The sequence below is a fragment of the Platichthys flesus genome, chromosome 19, assembly GCF_949316205.1.
Source record: "Platichthys flesus chromosome 19, fPlaFle2.1, whole genome shotgun sequence".
In the NCBI taxonomy this organism is placed as follows: Eukaryota; Metazoa; Chordata; class Actinopteri; order Pleuronectiformes; family Pleuronectidae; genus Platichthys; species Platichthys flesus.
In genome coordinates this window covers 19,384,771-19,400,078 of record NC_084963.1, presented here as the reverse complement: position 1 = coordinate 19,400,078, position 15,308 = coordinate 19,384,771, and the positions used below count along the sequence as shown (strand labels likewise).

At 39.6% G+C, this 15,308-nt stretch overlaps 1 long non-coding RNA gene across 2 annotated transcripts; it reads left to right on the top strand.

Moving 5' to 3' along the window:
• Positions 1–2,374: 2,374 nt before the first annotated feature.
• Positions 2,375–5,845, top strand: LOC133974646 (uncharacterized). Of its 2 annotated transcripts, none has more exons than XR_009924679.1 (4): positions 2,375–3,466; positions 3,806–3,882; positions 4,191–4,283; positions 5,210–5,845. It is a non-coding gene; the product is annotated as an uncharacterized LOC133974646 (long non-coding RNA). The 2 variants fall into 2 exon arrangements; XR_009924680.1 differs by having other exon boundaries at positions 3,778–3,882.
• The last annotated feature ends 9,463 nt before the right edge of the window (positions 5,846–15,308 follow it).

Genomic DNA, 15,308 nt, shown 5'->3' with positions numbered 1-15,308 from the left:
CAACATATACCTTGTAAATGTTTTTTCCCCTCTACAATATGTTCAACATATATCATCAAGCATCACATGAATAAATGTATAGTCTTCAGTAACACACACATGGATTCTCACATCCACATATTTATGTAGTAAGTACACCTTTAGTAGTATTTTGTTTTTATACTTTATTATCTTCATAATAAATGTTTTTCTATAACAAATATTGTCTTCATTAATGTTGCACAACTGTGATTTTACCTGCCTGTATACTGTCAAGAGCTCCATAACCTTCAACTTTACTAACTAACTATATGGTAATTTTGGTTACAGTTATTAATTTAATTATTAATCAGAGTTCCAAATTTGTAGTTAGTAATTTAAGGCTCCTTATCGATAAATTGGCTTATTTTCCATTAATTTGAAGGGTTTTTCCCTGAAGTAACTTTGATCAATTAAAGTCATTATTTAGTATTTTTAATATTAATATTCAATTTTTTTTTCTGAGAACCAAATGTATGCCCAAAGGCATTAACCTTAAACCTTTCAAGTTCAGCTGGAGTGTGTGAAAGTGTGGGAGGAAACCATCTAAGCCTGAGGCAGGACCCCACCTGGAATCAAATGCTGAGCAGGAGTTAGTTTCGTCCAAGCATATCATAGTTCTTAACAAATTACATGATTTATTTCTTTTGGGCCACTGATAGACCAGCCTTGGGCTACTCACACCACTAACACATTATTAGAATCTAATAGAGACAAGCAAGAGGAAGACTGAGCCCTTCTTCCAAATTTAAAACTTGACTTGGTGTGTTTCCAATTGATCTCCACATCCAAAGTTAGAGGAGTGAGCCAGGCCTCACTGCTCTCTCGGCGGCAATCACTGGATCCCTTGCATGACAAGATTATATATCTCGAGTGACAGTTTGGTTGCCATAATGAATAATTGTGGAGACTGGTGCCACAGATCTTTAACTTTAAAATCTATCAAGAAATAAAGAGACCATAAACACAGCAAAACATAGTCCTCCAACACTCATTTATGGTAGAAATGTGGATATTGTCCAGATTCATAAAGACTTTGGGAACTATGTTCTATGCAACATATTGGCACAACACAGCTTAATATTAAACAAGGCTTCGAAAAGGCAGCTCAGATTAACAACAACCTCTCATGATAGCCTTTGTGACGACTTTAAGCTGCATGAAAAACAAATAGAGGGCAGTATGCTTTTATTGTCAATATGTGAACAGCCCTGAACAAAAGCATGGCAGATTTATCTCAAGTGTGTCATTTAGATTCCTGCTCAACTTAATGTCACCAATTTTGTAGTCTGAGCAACTGTATCTGAGAATGTGTGTACACAGATTTGTAAAAGAAACGCAAATGCTTCCATGATGTATGATTTGGAAAGGAATCTGCAAATGTGGGTTCCTAATCTGTGCCTAATAATTTGTATATGTGTATGAAATCTCCAAGTGTATTGAGATTTGTACAAGTACAGACAAAATCTACAAATGCCTTCATGTATCTATGAATGGCTGAAAATAAGTATTTTACTCCAAGCGATGGAATTACCATACAAGTGTAATGTGTGTGTGTAGTGGATCTTGTTTCACAGAGTGGTTATTACCATTGCATTAAATATTAGACATAAAGTAATTACATTGTTCGTTATTTGTTTCTGAAAAACGTTTTTTTCTTATTTGCTGAAATCCTCTTTATGTCCCAAATGTTTATCACCCAATAAAGTAATTCGACAAAGAAAGTAAAAAAAACTGGTGTTTCTTCATCTGTGGCCCTCACAGGTTATTTAATAAAATGACCGGACGAAATTATGTGTTGGCGTAGCTCTCTGTCACCAACAAACTTGCTTGCCTTCATGCCCCCGGCCTGATGCTTTCACCGCACATGACTGGAGTCTTCACAAGCCAGGGGGGGTTGCAGCCTGATTAGCAATCATTACCAGATTTACCAACCAGAGCTTTAAATATGTGCCAATTTTGCATAAAGCTCATAAAGAGGAATATCTCCTTTTATCACTCATCAATCAGAACATACTTTAACAAGGTATTTTTCCCATGCGTTTAATAATGTAATTTATTAAATGTTCTATAAATCAGGTTCAGAGGTTATATTACCAAACCCTTTCATTTAAAAAGGCAGAACAAAAGAAGCAAAAGATATAAAACCAAAACTTACATGTGTTTTTAATAATTGGCTTTACACCAGTCTAAAAGACAAGAGGTAAAATAGTTCAGGATTTCAAAAAATGTCAAGTGCAATAAAAATTGTCTCCACAAGGATGACATGTCCCCATAATGTGAGTCAATATGAGTAAAACATCGACAACATACACAAACACACACACACACAGACAAAGAAGTCTGGTCCTACACTGTAAAATCCAATAGCTGCCCTGACATACATTCATTAGTTAACTTTACTAGGTTATCAACAATATGCACTTATGACTGGTATTTATCAAGTAAGAGTTACTTGCATGGTGAAAAACGCAAAATACTTAGTGTTTAGAGTGAAGATTACTTTATTTAGAGTTATGCTCACTCGCAACAATAAGTAGCCAACACAGTCTCACTCCCACTGCGCATTCAAAGAAGAAGAAGAAGTGTGCATGCGCAGTAGCAACATTCAGTCTCTCCCGCTCGCCAGTCCAGCACACAGGCCGGGGCACTGAGGGCAGCCTGCTGACTCGACTTTTGCGCCGTCTTGTTTATTCTTTTGAAAAATAATAAGGTAAGTTATCAAGCAAGTGTTTCTGTTAATATGTTTGAATTACTGCTACGACTGTTAGCGTTCGCTAGCTAGCGCTAGCGCTAGCGTTAGCGTTCGCTAGCTAGCGTTAGCCCTAACCCTAATTTTTAAATCATGACCTCTACCTCTGATATTTAAAAATAAATCTTAAGACATCATTTTAGCCTGAATTTTAAGCAAGGTGCCTCCATTATTAGTTGATTTTGCCTAATGCTATCTTAATTTTTGTGCCCTTGCTCACCTGTGGTTTTTGTTTTTGTTGCAGTGTCTTTCTATCACGTGCAGCACATTGGGTGTAGACATGTGCTATATAAATTAAGATTGATTAATTACATGAATACCTTTGAGGTCTAATAAAATTAAAATGTTACACTTTCATATTTTTCCATCCGCTCCCATTCTAAGCTGCTGTGCCAATGTGAGGACAGAGAACTACTGCATAATAGGAGCAATAAAAAAAAATCTGATAATTTTTTTGACCAAAATTATTAGGAAACTATAGCCCAAGGTTGGATTTGCCTGAACTTGTACTTTATTATTAAAAACAGGTTCCTGTTATACCTGTGTTAAGCATGCACATATTAAGGAATGTGTCAGTAATCTACAAACCACAACATCAGTGGAACTTCCTTGTAACTACAATATTTTTCTCTTTCAGAACAAGTGCTCAGAGCTACTGAAGAGCTGCTTTGACAACGTGGGCCCAGTGCACTGGAGGTGAGATGCCAGTAGTTTATATTTTGGGGGACATTTCCTCTTAAAAAATCCAAAAAACTTCTTGTGAGCCATAATCCATATGTCCAGAACCAGCGTCATGTAAATTTATGTGCAAAAGTTGCCATTTAATATATGTTTACAGGCTAAATCCGTCTGTATGCTGTTAGCTTTTAGGCACACGTGCACGAGCAGTCATTTTGTAATTTTGCATGTTGCGGGTTCCGGACATATGGATTATGGCTCATGAGAAGTTTGGAGGGTTTTAAACCTTTTTTGGGGGTACTTTTATTCGGTTTTGCCTGTGCTTACAGCAGACATCCATTGTTTGGAAAAATACAGGAAGCTGTTTCCCCGTGGAGCTCCAGCAGTGCTTAGAGGGCTAAAAAACCTTCACCTGACATCTTATCAGCAAGGGGGTGAGTAGATGATGACCGTATTTTCATTTTTGGGTGAACTATTCCTTTAAGGAGTTATAACCACCAGCAGTAGAACAGTTTTTGACAAAGTGCTGCACCTTAATTAGATTAAATTGAGAGACTATTCTTACTTATAATCTCCTTTGAAAATATTTCTTGCAGATGCTTTGGAACTGTAAGCAGTGCCTCTTTTCCGCAGACAAAAGAGGACAGTTGTTAAAACACTGTCGCCTAAAACATGGAGGTTTTACTGTAGCTTTTGAATGCTGCATTATCTATAGCTGAATTTGTTCATCATCCACTTCTAGAAACCAGATGTGACAGCGGTACGCACCGTTGTACTCCAAGGCCTCCCTGTTCTACTTGGTTATGACCCCAGTGACTTCTACAACACCTGCTTCGTAAGTTTTCATAGGAGCATCTTAAAGGAGCACACACAGTTATGGGGAAATTTGATTTGTATTTACCAGTGTCTCAATTAGAGTGAGATAAAAAAACAAAAAAAAAGTAATACTGAATATATCCATGAGTTCAGTACAAACATTGGCATGGGCTGCTTGCTGACTGACAGTTTGATGTCTACCAGAAGGGTGAAGTTACCAGCCTAGCTCCTGTGAAGTGAGAGGAATACCTTTGATCTCCAAAACTGAGTTATTTAAGTACAAGACCTTGTACATATTCTTTTTTGTGGTTTCTGTTTTATTTTGAATGATGCAGTGGAGAGAAACAGTAAATCCAGGGGGAGGGAGAGGGGATAACATGCAGCAAATGGCCCAGGACGGATTCAAACCTGGGGTCGCTGTGCTAAGGACACAGTAGGAGATGTGTCCCCCAGCAGTCTAAGCCTATAGCAGCGTAGCTATAAAATGGTTAAGGGCTACCTGAACCAGCCCTAACTAAAAGCTCTGTCATAGAGGAAGGTTTTAAGCCTGAACTTAAATGTAGAGAGAGTGTCTGCCTCTCTGACCCATTGAGAGAGCTGACTCCACAGTCACTATCAAATAAAGCAGAAATGCCTCAAAAAAATCTTAAATGTTTTCAACTTAGCTTAGCGCAAATCATGGCAGTGAATATTTTGTTCACTTTTACAGAGTATGCCACTGTCTTCTATCCACTGCCATTGTTTGCGCTGAGCTAAGCCGTGATGTAGCCAGCTACTGGATGTACAGACACAAAAAAGGTATTGATCATGTTGTCTCACTATGAAAATGATAGAGAAAGTATTCCTTTAATGCACAAGGCTGGAAGGCAGTGTCGGGCAGGACACAACAACTGCCAACAACATTTCCCTGTTGCAATGTAATGTTTTTGTTTGGTTTCATCACAGGATTGTGACACTGATGAGACCTGGGTAAAAGTATCTGTCGGGGTGCTGACTGTTCTCCCTGAAGATCTGCAACTCCTTCCAAATCAGCTCCACCTTCACCCAATGTCTACTGCCATCATTGTTGAGGGAGGTATTGTAATGGATGAACTCCAGAACCTACCTGAGGCACTTTGCCTTTTGTTTGGAATGTCATACGCTTTGCATTTAGACTACCCTAAAGCCATGAAAAACACTTTCTGCTTCATTCAAAGAGTGATGCTTGGCTTGGGAGAGGACAAACTCCCACCAAAATTGCAAAGTCTTAAAAAACTCTTGTTGAGTTAGAATGCAAATGTACGAGTGGATTTAGTTGTTTTTTATTGTTCACTAAATTAACACACTCCACTCAAATTGTCAGCCCATGGGTTCATCAGCAAGTATAGAGGCTGTACATGTATGTATATTCATTCACATGTATGTGAGATCCATTGCCAGTTATTACCCTGTCAGGTTTTTGCGCTCATTGAGTAAAGCCACTTTGCACTTTTTTTTTATTTTTTATATATATGTAGTTTTTATTTAGTGATTTTTGAGTAACATTATTCAGGAATACAAAAGTGCACTTGTCAGCTTGTGGGTTATTTCCCATTGGTGGGAAAGAACTGTAAGTTGTTACAGTTTTAAGGCTGTGTTTACTGTATTATTGATCTTGATATTGATATTGAGCTGTGTTTGTGGATGTCTTTCAAGGCAATCTTTAAGAAAAAAAGTTGATATAAATGGAAGAAAAATTAAAAACAATTGATATATTTGAACATTCAACTGTGTTATTACCTTGATTTATTATGTTTAATTGTAACTCCGATTATTTTAGGAGATTGGAACCTTTTTTTCATTCCTGTATAGATATTTGAGCCACTTAGATTGTTGAAGTAACACTTACTTGTTTTTTTAAGTGCAATCGGTTTGCATGGTTTTAGCAAGTAAGTCAGATTGCCGTTCAAGTAAATATAACTTAGAAATGCTAAGTTAGTCCAACTTAGATAATTGTGTTATATGGACTAAACACAGAGTAAATTTCACATGCAATGACTTAGTAGATTAAAATAGGAATTCTGAGTAGTCTTTACTAAGTCGAGAGTACATCTAAAGTAAGTTATCAAGCACACTCTACTTGATTGTTTTAGTTGCTTAAACTCATGTATAAGTGTACTCTAATAAGGAAGCACTAGTTAGAACAACTTAAAATACCTAGTTCTCTTTACATGTTTTTTTAAGTGCAACCGGTTTGCATGCTTTTTTAAAGTAATGATAACTAATTAGATTTTACAGTGTATGCTATTGATCTTTTAAAAGGACTTGCCATGGAAACATACTGTGGCATTTATTATTAGAACTCGTTAAACTCACAACAGAAGTGGTGGGCAAACATTGGATAAATCCCGCTAAATTTGGCCCTTTGACAAAACATTTGGCCTCTAAACTAACACATTAAACTATTTGCACAATCCAGCAAAGGCTGTACTGTGGAAATTTGAGCTACTACTGTGCTTGTGTAAATTATTTCCCTTCAACTTCTCAATTCCACTGCAAGCCAGTTCAGAGAGAAATATTGCAATTGCATTTATTTGATGATTTGTATTTCGAAATTTCTCACTTCAAATAAAAAACGCTGCATAGGAAAAACTATTATAGAACGAATAGAAGAATATGTGTAAGTCAGCTAAAATTGGCTACTGAAAAATTGCAATCATGAGTGTTGTACACTCTGACACAAGCTTTGCTTTGTGATTACTTTTGATACTCTAAAGACAATGAAGTACATGCCGTGAAGGGAGTTGTTGTGAATTTTGATTGACTTTTACAGAGGCCTAAAGCACTGAATGTGCTTTTACGCCCTTTTGATGAAGTTGACAGTAACTAGCAGCTCAACATGGAAGGTCATGACGACCGCTTTCTGTTGTCAAAGATTTCTCGGGTATTTAACTGATGAATCGGACTGTGTAAGCACCTGTACACCGCTCTCTTACTATCATGGAGAGGGAGTTAACATTTCCAGAAAGCATATCATTGGGTTCAGAATAATTAAACAGCTATAGAGATTATTATGTAAAAATTCTATGATACTAGTGCCTTCCTCATTTATAACATGAGCTAAATGAACAGTTAACACAAGGACAGAGGATTTAACCTGGAAACATCTATTTTTCATTTTATAGGAGATTTATGAATATTTAGCTGATAACCTTTTAATGTATTAACATTTTGAATGTTCAACACTTTCAACACTTAAATTGTCAAGGAACCGAAACACAGCCTAACAGTTTATATTCCCACGGTCTGTGCCTTAACAAACAAGAGGTCTTATAAAAATGTACTCATTATCTACACACCAGTATGCCTATGGAGGGTTGGGTGAAGTGCTTGAGTCCACAAAACACTTGGAGTTTCAGGGGTAAATAGTGTTGCTGCCAAATCCAAGAAATTGAAGAACCTGGGGAGTGATTCTTCAAACAGAAAAAAAATAACAGAAGAAATGGCTCCAAACTGCTCCTGTGGTGTCATCCAAGTTTCGGTAAACCCTGACAATCTAATTTGACCCAAAATTGGAGTGTGGGGCCTGCAGACACCACAGGAGCAGTATTGAGGCATTTTTATGTTTTTTTTTCTTAATTTTTCACATTTACAGAAGTGGCTTTGGTGATAAGGTCCCACGCTGGTGTCAATCTGCTGTAAACATGTGAATTCCCCACATGCAGAAAGCTCTACTCAGATGCCACCACTCCTCACCTGAATGTTTTGGACATGTTCCTGCTTTTGTGAACACATCTGACCAAGACCCTTCCTTTACAATAAATGCCCATCCCAGTTTCATGAAGCTTATATTTCCCCTGATTAACAAGCCACAACCTCAGGTTCTGCAGTTTTCTTGAGATGATGAGGAGAGTAAATCCTCACAAATTAGAAGCTGGAGCTGATTTTTATTGTAAGTCATTTTGAAATGTAATATCATTTTCTTGTAACGCCAAACAAATCTGAACTTAAACAATTAATTGATTATCAAAATAATTGGCTACCTGTCTCCGTCCAGCTGCTACAAACAATTAATTAACTGTTTCAGCTCTCCATGTAAGATTTTTCTGTGGTAGTAGCAGGTATCTTCTACCAATAATCCTTGTAAATTTCCACACATTGATAAACATTTCAATCCATCCACATGTGTCTTTAATAAAATATGGACTGAGGAGAGGACTGCTTCATGTGTTTACTGGGCTAATGGAAGCTAGATGGACCCATCCACCACTGGTTTGGAACAGCTGCATAGGAATCTTTTTTCAGCTAATGTTTTTATTGAATGTGGATTGACAACAAATTTGAATTTACACATTTATGTGGTCACAATGGGTCCCTAAGGACCTTTGGATTGGTTTGATCTAACAGATCAAAATCTGTCCCCAGTATAACTCAGATGCATTTACACTTTACTGTCTTGTCCTCAAGCTCTGTCTGTTTGTGAAATCCAATCACCCATAACACATTTGAAACACTAAATCTACATGAAAATGTATAGGTCTGTGAATAAAGGTTCCAATGTTAATATTTATAATTGTTTATTTGTAGATGAAGCTTCTTATATAATCATACTGATTAACTTATCAGTGGACATTAGTTTATAGTACAGTGACAGTTATTTCGGTTGTGCTAGTTTGGATCACATTTATTAAGAAAAAGAAGTTTGCTTGGAAAATAAGAGTTTTTTTCTGTTGATGAACAATTGAGTCATCATCTAATTACTCTATTGCTTTATATATTTGGATCATTAAGCACTTAACTGTCACAACATTTGAGATTAAGTAAAAAACAGGTTGCAATTCAATAAGCTAATACTTTACTTTTCTCTGTCCAATCAAGGGTTCTCTCTCCAATGTGTCTGATTTTGTTTGTGAGCCTAAACATGGAGGAACACAAATGAAAAATATTCTCTGGCGTAAACAACTAATTGAGCGAACCTTATGTTCTCATGCTTTCTTTAGATTTTCAATCTATTGATCCCAACCCGACCAATTAACATCTTATAGCCAGATGAATCATCCGCACTCTGAAACAGTAGATGTTTTGGGCGCATGTGAAATGGTCGTTTGATTAGTTATCTCTCCTGATTTAATTGCTGTGATCCAAACACGCTCCCAGTATCTTCCCCAGCCCATTGCCTCGCAGTGTCTGAGCCTCGGTGAAGTGCTGTAACAGCTGCTGCCTGTCGCCTCTGTGGAACATCTGTAAAACCAGCTGACTGCGACTCGGTTTGGAAAACAGAGCGGAATAAGACAGAGCTTCACTCACCTGCCCGGTGTGGTCGGTGTTGTGTCTGCTTCCACAGACGTTGGCTGCGTCTGCTGACGGTATTCAGTGCTCTGTACATAGATGCGTGCGTGTGTGCACACCCACGTGTTTTTGTGAGCAAAAAGCAGTGCCACGGTACATCGCCGGAGATGTAAGCGAAGAAGCTGCAGAGGCAGCAGGCAGCTGCAGAGGCAGCAGGCAGCTGCTATTTCAGAGCTCTGTTCAGCCTGTGTTACACAAAGAGTCTTCTTCCCGTGGGATCGGCCCTGTACACTACACCAGCTCCACATTCAGTGAAGCCAGTTTTTTAGGAATATTGAATTTATGAGCCTGAGCAGCCCCTGGGGGGTGATGTGGGTGTGGGGAGTGTGTGAGCCCCCAGAGTACAATACACACACACACACACACATAAATATATATATATACATACAGTGGTGGCCAAAATTATTAGAAACACAGCATATTTAAGAGGGTTCATTTGTTTTTGTTGAATTGGCCATTAAAATACCCATTAAACGATTGAAATATCTACAAAGTCATCAATTATGCTCTATAAACCATAGAATAGAACCCTCATAAGGAGATTTAGGTAATTTTCCTTACAAAAACAAGGATAACGAGTGAGCAACGGGATCAAATTAAGGCCCTTTTTAATGCTGGCTGGAGTTACCGCCGCATAGCCAAGGACTTGAGATGCAGTCCAAGCACTATAAAGTACACTTTAGACCGCCAAGATGCCACCAATTCACCCCAGAACCGAACGGGGAGGGGTAGAAAATTATGAGATGAGATAAACACGATGAGACTGATGGTGCAACAGTGTCTTCAAGAACTGTGTGACGGAAACTGGGAGAAGAAGGACTTGTTGGCAGAATAGCAGCAAAGAAACCATTACTGAGAGAGAAAAATAGAGTGAGACGCCTGAAATTTGCGAAAGAACACAAGAAATGGACAAAGGAAGATTGGTATAAAGAGTTGTGGACTAATGAGTCGAAGATTGAACAGTTTGGCAACAAGCAAAGAGTGTATGTTCGACGGAGGGTGGGGGAAAGATATACAAATTTGTGTCTCTTGCCAACAGTTAAACATGGAGGGGGTAGTCTTATGGTGTGGGGTGCCATTTCAGCCTCAGGAACAGATGACTTAGTGAAAATTGATGGCAAAATAGATAAGAAAGTATACCACAACATTCTGGTGAGGCACGGAGTACCATCTGGGAGTCGTCTTATTGGGCCTGGATTTATTTTCCAAGAGGACAATGACCCTTAACATTCTTCTAACTATTGCCGGAACTACCTGCGACAGAAGGAATCTGCTGGAACATTGAAAATGATGGACTGGCCCCCTCAAAGTCCGGACCTGAAACCCATCGAGCAAATTCTCGATTCTGCCAATTCTAGTTTTTCCTGGCTATAGGGTCCCATTACAGGACATCGGGCCCTCAGCCCACCTTATGGAGTCTCTTTCTGACTCCTGCTCCTCCTACCACAAAGCAGCAGATACCAATCCTGCTGCTGGGTTGATGCCATTCTATGGCCCTGTCCAGCTCTCATTTCTACTGTTTCACAATCACCTGTGCTTCTTACATGGACAGATTGATATCCCTGAAGTTGAATTGACTTGGTGTTATACTGTGACAATTAAGTGCTCCCTAAATATTTATGAGCAGTGTATATAATTGGTCTTGACAGCAGGCATCTGAAATATAGCTACAGGATCTCAGTGTTACTTGCTGTTTGGGAAGAAAAGCTTTTTGACGTCTTAGTAATGCTTTCCAGTTCATCATTTTTCCCTAAACCTTTTGTTGCCATTATGGATCCTCCACCATGCTGTGGGGCTGCTTTGCTGCATCTGGTACTGGAGGCCCTGACAGTATCACAGGAATCATGAAATAAGAGAATTATCAAGAGATTTTAGAGCACAATGTCTTACCCAGTGTAAGAAAACTTGGCTTGAGTTGAAGATCATGGGTCCTCAGGCTAGACAAAGACCTAAAGCACACATCCAAAAGCCCTTAGGAATGACTGAAAAGGAAAAAATGGCCAGTTTAAAAATGGCCAGTAATGAGTCCTGATCTCAATCCGATTGAAAAACTTTGGGGTGAGCTGAAATGTGCAATTGGGGAAAAGAACCCTGCAAAAGTTCAAGAGCTTGAACAATTGCAAAGGAAGATGGGAGAAAATACCAGCTGAGAAGTGCAAGAAGCTTACACATGGCTTCAAGTAACATTTGGAGGCTGTCATCACTGCCAAAATGTGTGCAACAAATATTAATGAGGGGTGCCGTTATTGCTGCACATGGTGTTTTTTCAGTTTCTTCTTTAAAATTACAAAATGCAAGTTGAAAAAAACAATTTCTTTTTTTAAATAACTTTGGACCTCCAATTAAAAGATCGTGATGATATAAATTCGGCACATTTCCATTTATTTCTGAAGATATTGTACTTATGCAAAAAATGAAGGGGTGCCAATAATAGTGAGCAGGACTGTGTGTATTAAATTTGTATTAAATCACATTTTGCACTCTTTATATTTATTCCAGTGCACTTTCCATTTGATTGTGTACAGGGTTATTATATCACACTGCGACTGCATTGTTGTTAGCTCATGAGAAGAATCAAGATTACACAGCCATCAGAAGCCATATGCCTTACTGATGTGAAGCAGCTGTGTGACACTGAGTGTCAAGCTCCTCTAAGATTTGTCTTCACTGTGTCCAGACACAATCTGTGTGTCAGTGTCCTTTCTGTTTGATCCCTTTTCTTCATTTTCTTTTCCATAAATTTCTCTCTTCTATTATTGCGTTTTCTTTCTTGCCTCCCTCCTCTCTCTTATCTCTCTGTTTCTTTTTTTCGCTTCTTTCTCCCCTTTTTTCATCGCCTCTTTTTTCTACTCTCATTACGTTGCCGTTTCACTCGTGTCCTTGTCTTCACTCCATTTGCTATCTTTCCTCTCCTTTAACTAATTTCCTCTCCACTGGTTCCTCATTCTCTCATCTTATATTCCCTTCTATCCTAAACTCCTAACTTTGTCTCCTGTCTGTTTAACCCTTGAGTTGTCTGCTCACCTCTACTCTTGATTGCTCTCTTTTTCTCTCCCTTGGTCTCCTCTCCTTGTTTCCCCTTTGCTATTCTACCTGCTTCCTCTCCTCTCCTCTTCTTTCTTTCCGTTTCCAGTGTGAGTGAGTGAGTGAGTGGCGGTGGTGGACGTGTGAGTGGTGCGGAGATTTGAACTGGGTTTTTCCTTTTCACGGGTATTTACTTTCATTTATTTTCTCATCTCATCTCTTGCATGAAGAGGTAAGTTTTGTTTCTCGTTAATATTGTTTCTGAGTAACACCTGAAGAGACCGCAGGTTTTGTCAGGTGTCTCTGGAGGCATGGCGTCCCCCGGGACGCCACCTCCGTCACTCCGGCAGGGAGTGTGGATAGTCCCGCCGGGAGAGGACATTAGGGTGGAGGAGGTCCTGCTGGCTTGTGGCGAGCAGGTAGGCCACGAAAATGTACTTTTCGCCTCCAGAATGAGCAGAGCGTTGGTGGTTTTTTTAAAAGAAGAACGCCAGGTGCACCAGCTCATTGAGAGTGTTTGTTTATAAGGGACAGCTTTGTGCAGGTGAACCCGCTGTCGGTTCCTGCAACCCGGATCACGGTATCCGGAGTTCCGCCTTTTATTTCGAATGATTTATTACAACCCAGTCTCATCAGAAAACGTTCAGTGGCAACGTTGGTCCACTTGGAACGACGTTACCATCTCACAATCTGGCCTCTCAGAGTGTGAGATGGTTACATTTTGTCAGCCCATTGTTTTGCATTGGCGTGTTCTCACGTCACGTGACTCACAAGCTCCCGTCTGCGGAGAGGAAAACATGGCGGATATTCCTTGTTTTTTCAGATAAAAATATAATTTTGTAACTTAGTTTGGGCATAAAAATACATTCTGACACCATTTCTAGCGAGAAATGTGCTCTTTGCTTCCACAGTCTTCAGCCAGTTCGTGCTTATGATAAATATTTGAATAGTTATCACAAATGTTTTTTATCGTTGCTATGAGGGTGCTATGACGCTGCCATGCGGAAGACCAGGCCACAGCGTGCTGTTAAAATCACCGTCCCTGCGTGGCATCATTCAGTGATCGTGAATGTTATTCACGTTATATAATATTAATATTTGAGGCTAGATTACACCTCTATCCTGGATCCTGCGATATCTACCAAAACTGCTGGTTTCACAGACTGCAGTTTTGTTTTGATCCGATGTGGTGTGCAAATTAAACCGTATCGGCAATGGGTTGTGGAGCATTAACATTTGTAACTCTAATTTGGTTTTGACAGACTGTGAAAAGAACGTTGAGAACATCTCCACTCTACAGGAAGACACAGTCCAGTAATGGGTGTCAGAAGTTCAGTAGTGAACGACAGGTACTGTGGAAAAATGTGTGTCATTGTTGTACAATGTCCTTGACTCTGTTTACACAAGGTTAACACAAAAAGGTTTGATTGTAAACTGATATTGGTATGAATTCATGTTATTCTCCTCTTCACAAGAAACAAACAATCCAAATTACCTGTAGAACACCCTTGATGGACGCTTCAGGAGCATTGTCAGACTGGCGAGACAGCAAGATGCCAACTTTAATGCCAATTTATTTGTGTAACATTCTGTGACCAAATGTATCGATAACTTTTTGTAGATTGTAAAAAAGATAACCCATTTATTAAAAAAAAACTACACTAGAATTACCGCACTGCGTTGTATGACTCCGCTAACCAGTGCAGTGTCCGTCTACATATTTCTACATATTTTCTCTCGTATAAATGACACTGTGTCTCTTGACAACTGAAACCATACGAGTTTCTCAAGTTAGACAATCCGAAAACATACAGTTATGCCAAAATATATTTGGTTTCACATTCTAGATGGCATAAGCAGAGACATCAACTCAGTAAAAATATTTCTGTAGAAAAGAAAGCCCTGTATGTATACATACACACGTACAAACGCACTATTGAGACGTTTTGTTTTTTATCATATATTCTCAGGAAGGACTGATGCATGTACTGAGACGGGACGTGAGGGCCTACTCTGCATGCTCAGAGTTTAAGCCCAGCAGGCTGCAGCGGGCCTGACATATTCTGGAACAGCAGCACAGTCTTTGGATGACTCCTCTGAAGATGAAAACATGGCGAGGTACTTCTCCACTTATGAAGAACTGTGAGGGCTGTGATTAGCTACACTCTCTTGCTACAAGGCTACTCTTGCTACTCCCTGGCAGCCTTAGGAAGGCATTAGCTTGCTGTTGGGTAGCTGTTAGCTTCAGCATTTTTAGTTTTTAGCGGCCTGTCTGACGTTTATGTCTAAAACAAAAAAATCAGAGGGAACCATCTTCATAATTTAACACTATGGTTTGTTTGTGTCCTTCAGTTCTTCTCAAGAGAAGCAGTACAGGTGTGCCTCAGCTCCACGGTCCCTCCTGCAACCTCCGCTCCTGATGCTAACCTCATGTCTCCATCACACCAAGCAGCAGACCTGGATTGACAGATCTTTCTCCAGAGCTGCCCCTCATCTCATCTCATCTCATTTTCATCCGCTTATCCGGGGTCGGGTCGCGGGGGGAGCAGCTCAAGCAGGGGGCCCCAGACTTCCCTTTCCCGGGCCACATTGACCAACTCTGACGGGGGGATCCCGAGGCGTTCCCAGGCCAGTGTTGAGATATAATCTCTCCACCTAGTCCTGGGTCTTCCCCGAGGTCTCCTCCCCACTGGACGTGCCTGAAACACCTCCC